Genomic DNA, 18,906 nt, shown 5'->3' with positions numbered 1-18,906 from the left:
GAAAAATTATAAAAACCGGTTTCCAAAAAGATCAATAACAAAAATAGTACACTTTATAGCACTTCCCGGGAAATTCTACCCCTACTTCATATACAATTCTTTAAGATTCGGTCAATTAATTCCCGAAAAATTGAAAAAATTTTGGTACCGGCTTCCAAAAAGATCGGTAACGAAAAATTATACACTTTATAGCACTCCCCGGAAAATTCTACCCTTGTTTAATCTATAATTCTTTGAGATTCGGTCAATTATTTCCCGAAAAATTAGAAGAATTGGAAAAACCGGTTTCCAGAAAATCGGTAACAAAAAACTATACACATAGTGACACTCCCCGGAAAATTCTACCCCTATTTCATATACTTTTGGTAGAAATTTGATCTATAATTCTTTGAGATTCGGTCAATTATTTCTCAAAAAATTAGAAAAATTAAAAAAACCGGTTTCCAGGAAATCGGTAACAAAAAACTATACACTCTATAACACTCCCCGGGAAATTCTACCCCTATTTCATATACTTTTGGTAAAAATTCGGTCGAATAGTTCAAGAGTGTATAAAGGACATACATACATACATACATACATACATACATACATTCATTTTTATATATATAGATTTAAGTCAGGGATAATCAATTTTACTGTAAGAGATTTTCATAGAAAGTCTTTATATTTTCCAAAACTATAAAATTATTACTTTACATAAACATGTTACTCTGTTGAAGCGCACTGCACACAAACCGCACAACGATGTTCGTCGCACATTTTAACTTTTTATGGGATACTTACGTTCATACAACAGCGTCGAGTCACTACAAATGTAAAATAAAAAAACTTTTTTCAATACAAAATCACGTAACCTGCACTTGGGGTGTTCAGCACCCCAGCAATTCTATACGTCTGATTCGAATTGTGTTTGGAAGGGCACTGACGATTTCTGCCAGGTGGAACGTATTGGAATGTGTCATTGGTGACTCGAACTAACGACAGATAGCATTGCGATGCGAAATTTATAGATTAACCGACCGAAAAAGATGCCTAAACTTCGTTTTGGGGTGTTTGACACCCCGCGTGCTAGTTAAGGGTTTTAATATACATATACAGGGTGTCCCATTTTAAAAAACGCACTTCGATAATTCTTCAACGAAGCATTTTCAGCAAAAATGTTTCAGACAAAAGTTGTACGGTTTCGAGGGGCACATAAGATGGTGTCGTTGGTTTGATCTTGGTTTGAAGATTACATAAAGATCACCTTCAATTTCTTAAATAGAATCCCCCATATTGTAATATATCGTTTGAAAGGACATAAAATAAGAAAAATTTTGGCGCAAATTAGAGGTCGATACGTTGACCCATTCAAAAGTTATTTAGGGTAAAAAATTGGCTTTTTCGAACTTTGACCCTAAATAAATCTTGAACGGGTTAACGTATCGACCTCTGGTTTGCCCCAGAAATTTTCTTCTTTTATGCCCTTTCAAACAATATACTACCATATGTATTTCACTTCTTTTTCATGCCATTATATTTATTTTTTTGTGTTTTTTAAGTAAATATTTTTTTTATTTATCTAATATTATTTATAAAATTATTTTGCGTGAAATATACTTAGCGTTTTTTTTACAGTTTTAATGTCTTTTTTGGTGGATTATGATTTCATATCTTGGTGTCTGGAAATATTAATTATTCACGAAAGCAATAACAACAAAATAAATTTTGGTAAATTTTATATTCGTATTCAGCAATCTCTAACATTTTAAAAAATAATTAAATTAAATATGTTCTTCTCACACACAAAAAAGATTAGACTCTAAAAGGATTAATTAATATTTAATCTAAATATATTATAATAAAAATTATAATAGCAAAGTTTTTGGAAGTGGTGGACAAACCAGTTTATATTTTTAATGCAAACTTTACCTCGAATTTTTATATTCATTGTCAGTCATCAGAGGATTTTTTCTGCAGATATTTGAAGACTGGCGGATAATGGATTTTCTCGTGATTGAGCGCATACACGATTCTCTCTATTTAGATACTAACTTTTTGAATTCTGTTACACTGAGACTTTACTTTGGAGTATGGCGAACTTTTTGGTAATGAAGTTTTTAACAAGGTAAGATTATGCAATATAATTATAATTAAATTATCGTTTGGGAATATTATATATAACATTAACATAATTATTTTTTAAGGTAATTATGAAGAAGAGGGACTTTCTTACCGATTTGGCTGAAACTTCACAATTTTGTGTATTTTGGTGAGTAAAACATAAATCTGTAAGTTAAAACTGTCGCTCTCAATTTTAGAAAAAAATTATTAACCCTTTAGGGGCTACACATCGATCCCGTCGGAGTAAAATGTTATAATTTATAAGATAGTCTTAAAAGACGTCCCTGATAAAAGTTTTTTTTTTCAAGATGCGGTCGCCATTTTAGTTGTCAGTTTAAAACTACACTATTTCGCGGCTTACGACGTCGTATATAGCTCCATCTAGGATGGATCGATAATACTATACCGACGGAATCACCATTTTACCAACAGAGGAAATTTGGGAAGAGCTCAAAGTGAATGTACTTAATTATGTACACAGGCTCCTAAAGGGTTAAATACTGAAATTGACTGTTGCATGGTTAGGATGTCTCCCAGATAGCACAAGGACGTCCAATGTATGTTCAGTGGACATCCGCTTTTGGACATTCGGACGTCCAAACAAAGTCCAAATAAGGTCCGTCGGACGTTCTATGTACGTCCCATGGACGTCCATTATGCACTACTTTGTACGTCCGCAGAATGTCCAAATATGTACGTCCCATGGACGTCCATTTGTCACAACTTTGTACGTCCGCAAAATGTCCAAAACGTACCCAATTTTGGACCTATAATGGATTGCTTTTGGACCTATTTTGGACATCTTTTTTAATTGTAAATTTTAATTAAAAGTTAGCAAACATATTATGATCGATCCAACTGGCAAATTTTATTGATTATTAATTAATTAATTATTAATTAATATTTGTGAGTGGTTTCTATACGCTTGAAAAGGACCGAAATCTGCGGTCGAAACGTAGCGTTTTTTGATCAATAAAATTTGCCAGTTGGGTCGATCATAATACCTTTGCTAATTGTTAATTGTTCACTGGCGATTCAAGTTCTGTTTTTCGTTTTTAATTAAAAGTATTTAAAAAACATAATTATTTGATTTTTGTTTAGTCATTTATCTGTATTTTATAAAAAATATTTTTTGCTGGAATTATATTCCTAGAAATCCTAGGCTATTACAAAAAATATGTGTTATAAAATACAGATAATAAATGACTGTAAACAAAAATCTAATAATTGTGTTTTTTATCGCTAAGTGTTAAATATACAATAATTCATAAAAAAATATGATCTTTTGATGTTAACCAATATTTTATTATTTGGATGCTACATAATAAGCTTTGGTAACTATATAAACAGTCTATTATACTCGACACATCTTTGGATCGCGATTTTTCAAATGGGATAGACACATAGCTAAAAAGTAATGCCAATTTTGTAGAAAGAATGTTTTCTGGCTGACGCAAAGTAAGCAGGTTACTAATGGGAAGAGCGCTTTTAGACTTTGTATACATGTCTAATGTTGTTGAATAAAACATCCGAAAGTTTCCACAAAAATTTTCAAACACGGCACGGTGTGCTAGAAACGTGATGATCGCGGATATCACATGTATAGCAGGCGTTAGAGAAATGCTAAGACTTTGAAAATAAGCAGTCTTATGAAGCCATCGTTCCTCCTTCTTGCGTATGGCGAGAAGTTTCTGGCAAAAATAGTTCTCCCAGGAATACATTTTAATCAACTTTATGCATTCCAAGATCTCACTCATGAGTCGTACTCGAGCGTCCGTAATATTTACCGACTTCGAACGAAAGTAGCCAGTCGCGCGAGAGATGAAGTACTGACATGGATAAGGGCCCGGACACACACTTTTTTGTAACAGTAACAGTAGGATTTCGACCAATCGAGTAACGCGATTGGTCGAAATCCTACTGTTACTGCTACGAAAAAGTGTGTGTGGCCAGCTTAAAACGAGAGAAAAGCCGCCATTCCTACCAGAGCGATGGGACTGAATAACCACAATACATAAATTATACCGCAACTTATAACTATAGGTCCGCTGATAATCATCGGCCCATAAATGATCACATCAAAGAGCCTTTGACTGTCGTTGCAAAATAAATTGATTACTTCTCCTGTACTTTTATTGCCGAGTCTATTTAGCCTCATAATCTTCTTATATAACAGAGCTGTATAAGCCGACTTCAATCGTAATCCAGTCACGTTCACTTTGTTTTTCACAGCCTAGAATAGAAAATACAATATTTTTACAAATACAATATTATTTGGTGATGAATTACAACTTGCAGTCTGGAACACTTACGGACCAATTTTCTTTATCATACTTAAAACCATATATTATTCACGTATATAAAATTTTAATAAAGGCTGCTTATAACCGTTTTATTGCAAGTAATAAATGTTAAACTTACAATTATATTCGACGAAACGCGAAACGAAGGAGGACAAGGCGGTTGCCGGCTCCAGCCGGCTCTTCGATGAGACCGATGAGACGAAGTGGCGCGTAGAGGAAGCAGAGAGTCTATTGCATTGATCTAAATACATACATACAAAAGATCGATGAGAAAATATAAGTATATATGTATACTTTACTGCAACGGATTGTATCTGCGTTGTAAATATAACCTATAATTCTGCGTATTTATAACCGACCGATTTTTTTTCATATCAAAGCCATTATTTTCACATATAATATAATATACAACTTTAATATTAGGATACTTACAGTTTTACTGCGACGAAACGCGAAACGAAGGAGGACAAGGCGGTTGCCGGCTCCAGCCGGCTCTTCGATGAGACCGATGAGACGAAGTGACGCGTAGTAGGCAGAGAGTCTATTGCATTGATCTAAATACATAGATCGATGAGAAAATATAAATATATATGTATATATACTTTACTACACCGGATTGTATCTGCGTTGTAAATATAACCTATAATTCTGCGTATTTATAACCGACCGATTTTTTTTCATATCAAAGCCATTATTTTTACATATAATTAATATACAACTTTTAATATTAGGATACTTACAGTTTTACTGCGAGTAAATGTTAAACTTATAACTCGAATCTATATTCGACAAAACGTGAAGTGAAGAAGGACGAAGCGGTTACCGCCTTTTCGATGAGACTGAGCAGCGCGTAGAGGCCGAGTCAAGAGACAAAAGACGACAAATGCGCGCGAAACATTGAGGTCCACTACCAGACATCCTATGGACGTCCAAATATGGGTTACTTACGGATGTCCAAAATCGGATATCCTATGGACATCCATTTTATGTCCATGGACGTCCGGACGTAAAATGGACATAAAATGGACGTCCATAGGATATTCTGTGCTATCTGGGCTGTTATACCGACATGATGTAGACCGACATGATCATGCGTAGTGACGTAAAAGTGCATGGAATTACAGTAATAGTGGAGTATAACAGCAACTTCTCATAATAGTCTGGCGCCTTACTTTAATTGTGTGCTATTATTTGACTTTGTATTTATATAGACTCTTAATATACCAATTATTTTCTGCTTTAAAAAAAGCTTAAACTCTATTTCTATTATCTTTTTTAACTATATGGTTTAAAAAGATATAGAAATAGAGTTTATGCTTTTTTTAAAGCAGAAAATAATTGGTATATTGAAAAGTCTATATAAATACAAAGTATAATAAATACAAAGTCAAATAATAGCACATAATTAAAGTAAGGCGCCAGTCTATTATAAGACAGGTTGCCGTTATACGTTATACTGTATTATTACTATAATTTCATACACTTTTACGTCACTACGTATGATTATGTGCGTCTACGGCTGCGATCCACTTGACGCTACAAATACTTTGGAGCGTTCTTCTTCTCCTTCTTTCTTCGCATTGAAAGAAAAGAGAAGAGGAATGCTTTGGAGCATTTGTAGCGTCAAGTGGACCGCAGCCTACATCATGTTGGTATGACAGACATTCTAACCTGCACGCAGCTATCAATTTTAATACTTAATAACTTTTTTCCCAATTGAGAGCGATAATTTTAACTTATAGATTCATGTTTTACGCACTAAAATACACAAAATTGTGAAGTTTTAGCCAAATCAGTGAGGAAGCCCCTCTCCTTCATAATTACCTTTTTTAAACCACATTTAACTGCAATAATTAAATTATTTATAATAATAAGAGAAACAGGACCGTTATGATATACAATCAAATTAAAATCAAAAGTCATACGGTCCAAGATTAGATCTTTGACAGCCTTATATTAATTTTTGTGTATATATAATATATATAGTACATATATTTTTCCAACTTATTTTACTGCGCGCTGATTATTTGTCAGACTTGAAACACAGTTATTGTTGGAATTAAAACCCTTCCCTCCCCCGGAATTAAATTGACTCGATTTAATTATCTAAAAACTGTAAAGAATTTATTGCGAAAAATATTACCTCAGCCAGGATTCGAACCTGGAATCTCCCTCATTAAATTATTTATATTCAACAAATCAATAATTTTTAAAATATAAGTAATTTACCTGAGACTATTTATTTATTATTGAAAAAATTAATAATTATTTTCCACTAATTATTAATTTTCAAATAAATAGTAATTCATTTTTGATAAACTATTAATTATTTTAATAATAAAGAATTTATTTCTACTAATTACCAATTTGCAAAAGAAATTAATTTATTTTCACCTAAATACTAACTTTCACGAACTAGAAATTTTTCTCTGACAAATTACCAATTCTTTAAGTAATCTATAATTCACTTTTACCTAAATTGCGACCCGTTTTTATTCGGTCTCGCTAGCCGAAGGGGCGCTGCCGCAAAGTAACTGCCAATAGACGGTAGCTCCGCAGCATCCGCGATATTACTTTCTCGACGAAACTCGATTCCCGGCCCACGCGCATGTATATCACGTGAACGCTAACTCAGGGTGTCGGTTACGGAAGGAAAGTGGGGAGGAGGCGCAGCGCAATCAACACAGATTAAGGATGTATTACTTATACCTTCCCAGCCAAAAGTACAGTAATCTGAGAAATCCAATTATATCGGTTGTATGCATACTTTAACGGCTTACTACTATTTAATATCATAACAAGGACATTAATGTTACTGATTTTAGTGATTTTAACCAGTTTTTATGATTATTAACAGCGTATTTGTAAATATTCTTAAGGATGTGTGTCCGTTCAGTCAAAATAAAGGGATCAAGCTGAAATTTACAGAGATTGTGCACTTATATGTCCTAAAAACCTGTGTTAAATTTCAGATCGATTGTCTGACTCGTTTAAAAGATATTAATTTTTTAATTTTGTTTTTTAGTTAATTTAAGTTTAAAAAATTAATATCTTTTAAACGAGTCAGACAATCGATCTGAAATTTAACACAGGTTTTTAGGACATATAAGTGCACAATCTCTGTAAATTTCAGCTTGATCCCTTTATTTTGACTGAACGGACATACATCCTTAAGAAGATTTACAAATACGCTGTTAATAATCATAAAAACTGGTTAAAATCACTAAAATCAGTAACATTAATGTCCTTGTTATGATATTAAATAGTAGTAAGCCGTTAAAGTATGCATACAACCGATATAATTGGATTTCTCAGATTACTGTACTTTTGGCTGAGAAGGTATAGGTAATACATCCTTAAATAATAAAAATGATAATAGTATATTTCAGATAGAGTCCTGTGGGAACGTCATACATCCTACTCGCGAAACCGTAACTCTCAATAATCACGCATCTCACACTCTAAATGGGCGCCAGGTGCGATTACGCGCACCACGTCTCAACAGATTACGCACGATGTTAGCCGCGGCTTCCACGCGGCCGCAACAACGCAATACTTCCGCGAGATTCCCGCCCGAGCGAGCGCGACGACATTTGCCCGCCCGAATAACGACTCGAAACATATGCGAGACATTTGCCCGACGAATTGACTGTCGGCCGCATGAGAGTTTCCGAGGAGGGCTTTCTAATACTTTCCGCCGAATGGCCGACCCCGCGACCACACGTTCTATCAAAATGCAAATGTAATCGGCATTCTCAATAACGGCAACCGGTAGCCACACGCAGAAGATAATCTAATCGATACAAACAATAATCTAATCGATATCTGCAATCATCAATATCGGGTCGTGGCCGAGATCGAGCCCTAATTACCGCGGTAGTACCGGAGCGGAGATCTTACATATTGTTGCTCGCTGCTGCGTTGGCTGCGTCGGGACGCTTTTCCGGGGGTGGCTCCTCGACAACGCGACGGCTGGTTCGACAGTGACGAGTGGCCGGTCGGACCGGCGGGACCACGCTGGGCTCCCGCGCATGCGCCCCAAGCTCGCAGTTTTCCGCCCTGCCGATTTGTCGCTCGTGCCGCCCTGCTCGCGGCGCCGCTCACAATGTCCGCCGCTTTTCCGCGGCCCTTTCAATCGGCTGTCACGTATGTGGGCCCATCTCAGTTTTAACCAGGCTGGCCAGGCCATGGCTATGCTGCTGAGCGCCCTTGGTACCGTCGGAGGAGGCGTCCGGGTTTGTCCACCCGCGCTGCATCGCGGTGTCGCACCCCTCGTTGTGCTGCAGCGGGGCCAGGGATATGCCGTGCGAGACCTTCCATGCGCTATCGCGGCGGCGGGCGTCACTCCGTCCAGCGTCCCCCAAGCGTCCTTCCTTCCCTCGTTGCGACACAGGTCGTTACATTTTCGTGGCATCTCCAATCGCACGCTCCGGCACCTACGAAATCTAACTTACAAGTAATTAACGCAAATAGCCCTTCCCCACTCACGTCGAGGCGCCATCCCCGACCCTCCCTTCGGCCGAGCTACCGTCTGGGCGGTGGCGACAATGTCACGTCACAAAATATTATTAATTTTTATGTGAATAGTAGATTTTTGTGATTAATTACTAATTTGCTAATTCAATAAAAATTTAATTTGTTGTTATTTCTAATTTTGTGAATAATTAAAAAATAACAAATGAAAAATTTTTTTGCCGATTCCTGCTTAACACTACAAAATCTGTGATATCAGTACAAAATTACCTTTTTCAAAAAAGGTAAAAAAAAGGCGCCAAGTACACGCAATGTATTTTGTAAATTCAAAAATCCAACTTAAGTGGTAGCTTTATTTCTCCTTCACAAAATGCGATATCCTTCGAACGTTCTCAGTATCTACATGTGCTGTATGGGTTCTTTAATTCTTTATGATTAAAATAATTATTTGTAATATTAAAAATTTGTTAAGGAGAATTAAGAAGCTATTACCACTTGGGTTGGAATAGGAAGACCCTTATTGAATAGGAACACAAAGATACCACTTGGGTTTTATTTTTTAAAAGTAGTTGTACAACAATTATTTTTTAAAGCAATATACATATTCTCTTTGCAATTGGCGCAATTTAATTTAAAGATTTCACATCTTTTTTTGAAGTACATGTCACTTGAGTTGAGTTAGGTAACATAATTTTGTGAAGCGGAAATAAAGCTACCACTTAGGTGGGATTTTTGAATTTACAAAATACATTGCGTGTACTTGGCGCCTTTTTTTACCTTTTTGAAAAAGTACATGTTACTTTGTGAGTTTAAAAACATGTACATTTCTTTTATTACTTTAAAATTGTAAAAAGTCTTTGGTTATTATAAGTTAGAGTACAGAATAAGCATATATAATAGAAAATATTTACATAAAATTATAGTATTAAAAGTATATTTCTGCAGTTAGGAATAATAAGGAAGTTTATAAGGAGTAAGTTAAAAAAAGAAAATTTGTTTAGATAAAAATTGATATTTTATTGATCATAAATGTTGTATAGATAAGGCTCTGTTGGAAAAGCACGAATAGTAGAGGGGGCTAAATGAGAGCCAGATTGGTAATCCACAGTTTTCTTCTTTTCTCTTCTCGTGGGAATCTACACATCTGGAAACCTTTACTTGACGAATTTGTACAATAATCTGCACTGCAACCAGTCATATTTCATTTTTTGTAAATAAAACTTATGTATTTAAACTATCTTTATTGCTTATCCCCGCAGGGTTTGCAAGTCGTTTTTATAAGGAACGTTACCCAAACCTTTACACTACTACCCTTTCTCCTCTCACTTTAATCCTTTGGACCAACGGCTTAACGTCTCTTTGCGAAAGACGGAGCCCAGTTTGCTCCGCACAAGAGCCTATCTTGCACGGAGGGGCGCAGCTTCAAAAAAACATTCCATGTTTACATGGCTCTAGTGGACTCGAACCTGGTTCCTCAGATTACGAGTCTGGCGCTCTACCACTAGACCACACTGCCGCTAAAACTTACGTATTTATAAGGGAGTTTTTTCTTTTCCCTCGGCCCTGAGGGATGTAAGGTGCCTTATACCCGGAGGTAATTGACACATAAATTTTTCTAGACCTGATGATACATTAGCACTAACTTTAGATGACTTTATCAAGCCGTTTTATAAATTTATAAATAATATATAAAATTTTCCAATTTTTTCTCTTAATGAGTCGATAGATTTCTATTTCACCCAAGTAGCCCGCAGCTCTCAATTCACAGTCCATAGCAATTCTCTGCTCGTCGTATTTACAACATCTCAAGAGGACATGTGACAAATCCTCGCACTCGCAGCCGCACTCGCATCTCTCATTGTCTTTGTAGCCTTTCCTCTTTAAAGACAATCCCAGATTATAATGATTGGCTCTCAATCTATTTATTAGAGTCACAAAATATCTAGGAGAATTGATCTCTCGGAACCACGGTTTGTCAGTTTGTCGATCATAAAAATTCTTGAAGTAAAAAATTCCCTTGAATTCAGCATCTCGAGAGATCGATAGTTGAGTCGACTCCCATGTCTCCCTCCTTGCACACATCATGAGATCCCCCACCGGAACCTCAATAGAGGGGTCAGCCTCCTCATTGGCCGCCTCCTTCGCCAACTCATCCGCCATCTCGTTTCTGGTTGTTCCAATGTGAGCGGGAATCCATACGAGAGCAACCTTCCTGCCGAGACGCACCTCCAAATCATAAATTAGCAATCCAGACTCTGTGACGTATTTATTTTTATAGACATTCAGATGATTGTTCAGAATAGATTCAAGGGCCGACTTACAATCAGAGAGAATAATTATATCCTTAAATTCTTTGTTAACCTGATTTCTCATAAGTTGCAGGGAAGACTTAATGGCAAAAGCCTCAGCCGTGTAAAACGAACATCTATATGACATACTAATTTTAAATGCTTAGTCGCTATCGCAAACCACTATACTGGCACCTGTAGACCTAGCCGATTCGTTGTATGAACCATCCGTGAATATGATTTCAGGAGAGGGAGTCAAGTTGTATAAGTCTGTAATTCTCTATATAAGTGCAATGTCCGAAATCTTCTTATTCTTCCTATCCTTACCAATGTCAAAATTTATTAGAGTCGGTTTAAATGTATGAGCCCCAAATGAGCCGTGGAAGACTTCAAATTTTCGGGGAGGCCCAATGCTCACTCTATATAGCGCAGATCTCTTCCAAATCTCCGACAGCAATGACAATTTATAATTAGACTGGCGGAATCGGGGATATTGTTCGCTGTCCATCAAACTCTGGAGTTTCCTACACAGCCCGTTATCGTTGTATGCAATTATTTTATTTACAAAATTGCAGCCCAGCATGAAAGCACGGTCTCTGAGCAACCTAACTTTAGATTCAGCTATAATTACGTTGTTGGGTGTAGAGTTTCTATATCCCAAAGCGGTACGAAGACCCATATAATGGGCTCTCTCCAATTTCAGCTGAAGAGTGGCATCCCTGGGGTAATATACAAAATTGCCGTAATCGGTTATGGATCTTACAAGGCTTTTATAGAGCATTAAGGCAGTGTTTACCTCCATGCCTTTAGATACACTACACAAGTATTTTATGATGGAGTTGGCTCTGTTTACCTTACTCCTGACAGCCTGGACCTGGTGGTCGAATCTCAGCGCATTATCCAACCAGATACCCAAGAATTTGGCCTCGCCACAATTATACACATCGCAGTCTCCAATACTTATGTGAAGGTTTTTATTCACGTAGCCGCTCCGATTAAATTCCACTAGGACTGTTTTTCTGGGCTCCAAGTCCAGGCCCAATCGACGCAGCCGTTGAGCAATAATATTGACTGCCCGTTGTAAAAGGAGTCGATTGCGTTCACGGTTTGGACCGCGTACATACAGCCCGATGTCATCCGCAAACTCAGCAGCCTCCACGCCCTCCGGGAAACCAGAGCAGAGACCCTGAGTGTAAAGAGAATATAATGCCGGGCTCAATACCGCACCCTGCGGGAGTCCCCTGTAGACAAGGCGATCTACAAATTCACGGGAATTAATTATAAATTGCACCTTTCTCCGATATAGCCAATTGCTAATGAATTTCACTATGCCGGCGGGACAATTAAGTGCAATCAACTGATCCAGCATTACACGGAATTCAACACTGTCATAAGCGGACGAAACATCGAAGAAGGCAGCCAGAGTATATTCCCCCACGCATAAAGAGGCCCTAATGTCAGTTACTATCTTGACCAGGTTATCGGCGCACGACCTGCCCCTGCGGAAGCCGTTCTGTGAGGCGCTGAACTTATCTTCTTTTTCAGCCCACCATAAGAGCCTTTCATTAATCTTTCTTTCCATAAGTTTACCTATGCATAAGGATAATGATATTGGCCTTACCTTCTCTGTTCCAGGCTTGTCGATAAATATCACCTGGTAGTCCTGCCAATCGGCCGGAAGAATGCCAGAAGACCAAACATTGTTGAATAATTTCAGAAGGCAGGTTTTTGCCGAGTCCGGAAGAGATCTAACGGTATTCCATGCCGTCAAGTCCAGGAGCAGAATCTCTCCGAATCATCTCAATCGCTCTGTCAAGTTCATGGCGACAGAACGGAGCCTCCAAGTCTTCATCCGGGTGCATCTCGCCAAAATTTCGATTGGGCTTCACTCCAACATACGGGGGAGCCAAGCTATCTATAGAAGCTCTAATGACATCTTCCCTGTTTTTCGTGGGCTAAGGGTGCCATTCTATATTCTTCCTAGCATTCTTTAGGATACGCATCGTGCTCCAGACGTAACTCAAACTTGTGAAGCGATTAATATCCTCACAAAACTTTTCAGCTTCTTTTTTTGTTTAAAAATGCGTCTGGCAAGTATGCTTTTTTATATTCGTTCCAAGTATGAATACTTTTTGTCCTCCTGAAGGCAGCAAATGCACGTCTCCTGTTGTTAATAACTTCATCACAGTCCTTGTCCCACCACCTGTGGGACTTCTTGCGAGTTTTTGGGTCATCGCTTATCGCTGAAGGTAGAGCATCGCTCCTTCTGCCCGAGGCAACGTTAATAGATCTTCTAAGAATGTCAACAAATTGACCATAGTAGTTTTCGAAGTTTCTCTTGAAAAGACCCATGTTGGGTAATAGCCTGGATTGGATCTCACCCTCCACTAGTTCGCTGAATCGTGGCCAATCAGTCCTCTTGGTGGACAGTCTATTAGTAATTTTCCTATATGTCAAAGGATGATTATCAAACGTGAATGAGATGGGGAAGTGGTCGCTATCCCATGCTTCCTCCATCTGCTGGGATGTGATTCGATTAACAATACCCTCCGTGCCAAACAGCAAGTCAATATTAGAGTCACGCTGACCCGAGAAACCCGCACGTGATAACGTATCAGAGTTGATACAGAAAAATCCCTGCTCAGTCATCATCTCATATAGTAAGTCGCCTCTTTCATTCGTGGAGTGGTAATTCCACATAATATTGTGGGCGTCCATATCGCCCAGAAAAACAGTATCACAGCCATTTTCACCCACCGCATTATATACAGGTAACAAGTCCCGTCTGAACATTGGTCTGCGAGGATGTCTGTAAACAGCAACAATATTCAGATTCTGGCAAAGGTTTAAAACAACCTAGCTTCCGAAGCGCGGATCTAGCTCGCGGCTGGTCAGGGTTCGGAGTAGGCGCGGAGGAAGACACAAGACTCGGTTAAAATAGACAACGTAACAAAGTTTATTCTATAAAGCGTAAATACATGTACGGAGAGATCGCGGGTGCATCGGAGCTATGTACAGAGATCGCGGGACACGGTAACGGCGATATACCGGGCGCTGTACGCGGATCGGCGGGCGCGCGGGCTCGCGGAACACGGGGCGTGACCACGGTGGAAGCGCAAGCTCGGCCAGCGGCGGCGGTAAGCGCACGCGGCGCTGGAGCGCGCGGAATCGAGCGGCTAAGATTCTTAGCGGATATGCAGATAACTCTTCATATCCTGGCGCATCGATATACGTAGGCGGGAGGCGGCACCGGGGCCACCGGGTGGCCAAGATCCTTGGCGAGTAAGAGAAGAGCTCACTTACCCTGGTTCACTCCGGTGTCGCAGGTTCGTGGATGGAAAATCGAGTCAACCGCCTAGATACGTCACTCGGCAGAGCCAGAGATACCTCTCTAACTCCTGGTTGTTCGAATGTGGGATTGCAGGATCCGTGAGCAGCGGAGAACTGGTCGGGTCGGTTTGCTGGCTCACGGCGGAATCTAATGTTAGCAACAATTGCTCGGTTTATATACCCCCGCGGTGGTGTGTCGGCGTGGCGGGGGTATACGCGACGGCAATCGCGAGCGCCGGGATGGAGCGGCGGAGCGTTCGGGAAAGACGGCATCCCGGCGCCACGGTTGCGTTCGGCGGCTTTCGGCCGTTTTCGGCACCGCTCGGCGCTCCGAGTCGGTTGCCGCGGTAAGTCCGTTCGCGGACTTATACGCGAGATCGTGTTATTAAAAAAGGGCACATCGTGCCTTGTCTCGCCCGGCGGGTGTTCGGCCGGGCGGCTTCCGGCTGATGTTCGCCGGGAATGATGCGGATTCGGTTTCGGGGCGCATCGTTACAGGTTCTTTGTCTTGACACAGACTATGTCATAACCCACCGGCACAACTCCGGAAATGGGCAAGATTTCAAATTCGAAATGACTATGAAGGGACACGGAAACGCCTCCGCTCCCCAATCGGTTTGGACTGCATACGGTATTATAATTTGGGAAATAGACTCGCTTGCTACCCGAACATCTAGTCTCAGTCAACACGATAATATCAAAATCAAGAATCCGTTTTGTTAATTCATCTCTGCTACTCTGGTAACCTCGGCAGTTCCACAATAAAAGCTTGAATTATATGGAAGAGTTGCCGGACTTTCCTCTTCTGATTAGGGTATGTAATAAATCACTCAGTCTATCCAATTCGTCTCTCTCCGGTCTATCGATATCATACGGTTCGTATTCCACAGACGTTGACTTACCTCTAGAATCAAACAGGTTAGAATTCACTAGCGCACTAACAAGCATTTCTCTAGCTTCTGAGGATCTCTGTATCAAACATAGGATATGCTCGATTACTTCGGTAATCGTGTTCTGAGGTCGGGCTTCCCCGCGTTTGTCCTCGCGAGGGCCCCGGGCAATTTGAGCCCAGGAATTACCCCGGGGGATAGCAACTCTTCTTCTTTCCTTGGGGATATCCCCCGCACGTGTATCAAACTGCTTAAAGTGTTCCCGAGCACCATTTGTGGTGGGTGGTAAGTTCCTAGATGGAGTCCTTGTCCTAGTTTGTCGTTCACGACGTACCTCCGCCCGATTTTCCCGGAACTCAAGCTCCCGTCGTCCATTATCAACTCCATCGCCACGTTCGGACATATCATTCCCGCTGGACAGTTCTGGCCAAGACTCAGGTTGTCTGAATCTATCAGGCGGGCGTTGCTCGTTGTCCCCCTCTACCATCCGTAAGGCTCTGTGAAACGATACATTATTGTAAGCCATAATAACGTTAATGTTTTTGTTTTTTTCATAGGAAGGGCAACCTCTAAATGTAGACTTGTGCTCACCGCCGCAGTTACAACATTGAACCTTTTTTTCGCACTGACCGTGTGCCCTGTCGCCGCAGACTATACAGCGAGTCTCGCTTTTACAAGCGAGCTTTGTATGACCAAATCTAAAGCAGTTAAAACACTGCCTAGTCAGAGGGACATATGGCCTTACTCTTAGTCCGATTTTATTTTTAAAAATTTTTAAGTCTCTAATTTTATCAGCTCTAAAAGTGATAGTTATATTATCCGTAGCGACCAACGAGGACGTTTTCGTAGTAGCGTCCCATTTTCTACTATACATTCTATCTAGTTTAGTAATATTCGATCTGTCCTGTATAGCAGTCCATAACTCCGGTATCGTCGAGGGCCAATTCGTTATCACCTCTTTGCGAATCACTGTGCGCTGCTCAAGATACGCTTTTAGTTTAACTGGATCCGGGAGCCTATCAATAATTTCCAAAGCACGATTGGCGTCAACAAAATCTTTAAATATCGCCTCTGCCGAAAAATGGTTAATCATGTATACTGCTACAGGTGAGATTTGCAATTCCATTAGAATCATCCAAATTTTTATGCGATTCTTACCCTTTTTCGTGGTAGACTGGTCGGGGGGGGGACGTAGGGTTATCTTAGCCGTACCTGTAAAATCCTCGTCAAACCTGGCAATACGTTGCGTGTCAGTAAATACAGAGCCAGAGGCACATTTTTTCAAAACAGAATCTGTTATTATGTAGGATTCCTTGTCAACAGACGGCACGGTATTAGCCATGCCGGTATCACGTACGTCGCAAGAATTGTTCACGTGATCGTCGCGAGGCAATTGCCCATATCTAAAGTCTATACTAATATTACCGCTACTAGGCAGGGTCGCTTTATTTATCAAAAGCTCGCGGCCCCGGCCTTCCTCGGATTTTTCCGTGGAGACGCCGTCCACCTCCATCTCGTCCTCAGGCGTGCAAATGTCCGAATCGATGGTCAGGTTACGCCGCTTATTTAATTCCTCGTTCCTTTGTTGTTTCAGAGAGTGACTTCGGCAACTCCTAGTCACATTACGATCTGCATCCGACAATTTGTTAATCATATAGTCCTTTGTAATTTTATCGAATTCTTGCTCGGTTACACTTGTTTTTAATTTCTTATGCACATTATGGGATTCGTCATCCGAGGTGTGAGGGCTGTCACGTGCTGGGTGCGTGGTGGAAGGGTCCGGTAAATCCATTACAAGTTAAGCAGTAAAAATCAGCGCTCCCCCTCCGAGAGGGGAGCAACAAATATGTAAAGAACAAAAGCCCTCCCGAAAGATCACGCGGAATATCCCCACGCGATCGAATGCCGTTGCACACACGGTCCAAACGCTAAGCGATCCAAATAGAGGGGCAATCGAGCACACACGTCCGTCTCGCACGGCGGTTTGAGCCGAACTCCTATGTATTTATAAATAATTGTATAGGTTATGTGATAAACTACATGCAAATTATGACGTTAGCTGTTTTTTTTCTTTACATTTTCTCAATAAAGCATGAGAGCCTCCGCACAAGACTCTCGCATGGTAGCGTCCCGCGAAAAACAGTTAAACAGGAACTTAAGGCTCCTGTTCACTCACTGCAGCCATCTTGGATTGATGACGTCAGAAGCGAGAAAATCATGAAAATATATCATGAAAATTATTGCGATTTACACTAAAATAAAATCCTTTTTAATAAAATACCATCTGTAAACGATAAAATAGATTTGTAAAATACACCGAAAATTCCCCTTTTATATGAGTAATCCACATTTGTCGAAGTGAATGTTGCCTAATCAAGAACGAAAACAAGCCGTTTGACAGCTGCCGAATTGAAATAAGTATTTGCTTGCACATATTAAATCACAATAAAGTGGATATCTTCGGTATATTTTAACACTATCACAATAATTTTAAATGTAAAAACACAGCACTAAAATGAAGAATAACGCTGTAAATCGCAAGGATAATTTTGGTTCTTGACGTGTCATTTTTCACGTCTTATAGTTCACACTTTTGCCAAGTCGCCAGGTCGCCACTATCAACGCGGAGTTGGCTCGCGAGCCAGCAGGAGCCTTAATATAGACCTTAATAAAATCTTTATTTGAATTTTATTTAATTTAAATTAATACTGAATAACTGCATTATTATGGCTCATATTTGTTCTATGTATAAAACTAATTAAGAAAATAAGAAGAAATGCTAATATAAATGTCGATTAAAAATCTCGAACATATGTATACATGTCGTATATTCTTAATCGATGTGTATACTTGTACATATGTTTCGTAGTATGTATATATATATATACGTACGTATGTATAAAGTATATATACGTACTTTTTATAGTATCATTTCATCATTAATATTCGTATTTAATTTGGCTTAATAAAGATTTAATTAATTAATATATTCAATTTAATTTCAATCTAATTGAAATTATATATGAAATTAATAAGTTCTGAATCTTAATTTAAATTTAATTAAATTCAAATGAGACCTTATTATGTTCTTAATAAGGTTTTTAAGGCGCGGCGCAGCAGGCGCGCACTTAGGGTTGGATTCTTAAATTTATTTGCAAGAGAAACGTTTGCAGAAATTCTGCTCTTATAGAAAAGTTGCAAGTTGATTGACTAAAAGCCATGCGATAGCCAATAAACTTGCAACTTTTCTGTAAGAGTAGTATTTGCGCATCCGTTTCTTTTGCGAATAAATTCAAGAATCCATGTATAAATTACTACTTATTTAAAAATTAATAATTAGTAAATAATAACACAGGACCACAAAAAATTTTTTTTGAAAAGCAACTGGGATCAGAGTAGGTGTTTCTTATAGATTTTGGGTCACTGAATCCGAATTCGTAAACCGTTTTGCTCCATCACGTCTAGATTTTTAGATAATCGAGAAAAATAGCGGAAAATCTGTGAAAATTGAAATAA

At 39.2% G+C, this 18,906-nt stretch overlaps 1 long non-coding RNA gene across 1 annotated transcript; it reads left to right on the top strand.

Annotated features, from left to right (window-relative positions):
* The first annotated feature begins 1,847 nt into the window (after positions 1-1,847).
* On the top strand, positions 1,848-3,188 carry LOC139785336 (uncharacterized). Its single transcript, XR_011721900.1, has 2 exons — positions 1,848-2,110; positions 2,190-3,188. It is a non-coding gene; the product is annotated as an uncharacterized lncRNA (long non-coding RNA).
* The last annotated feature ends 15,718 nt before the right edge of the window (positions 3,189-18,906 follow it).

Source organism: Temnothorax nylanderi, unplaced genomic scaffold (assembly GCF_030848795.1).
Source record: "Temnothorax nylanderi isolate EJ_2023f unplaced genomic scaffold, tnyl_v1.0 TNYL_tig0781_pilon, whole genome shotgun sequence".
NCBI classification, from domain to species: domain Eukaryota; kingdom Metazoa; phylum Arthropoda; class Insecta; order Hymenoptera; family Formicidae; genus Temnothorax; species Temnothorax nylanderi.
The sequence above is the reverse complement of the archived record's forward strand: the minus strand, read 5'-3'. Positions and strand labels throughout refer to the sequence as shown.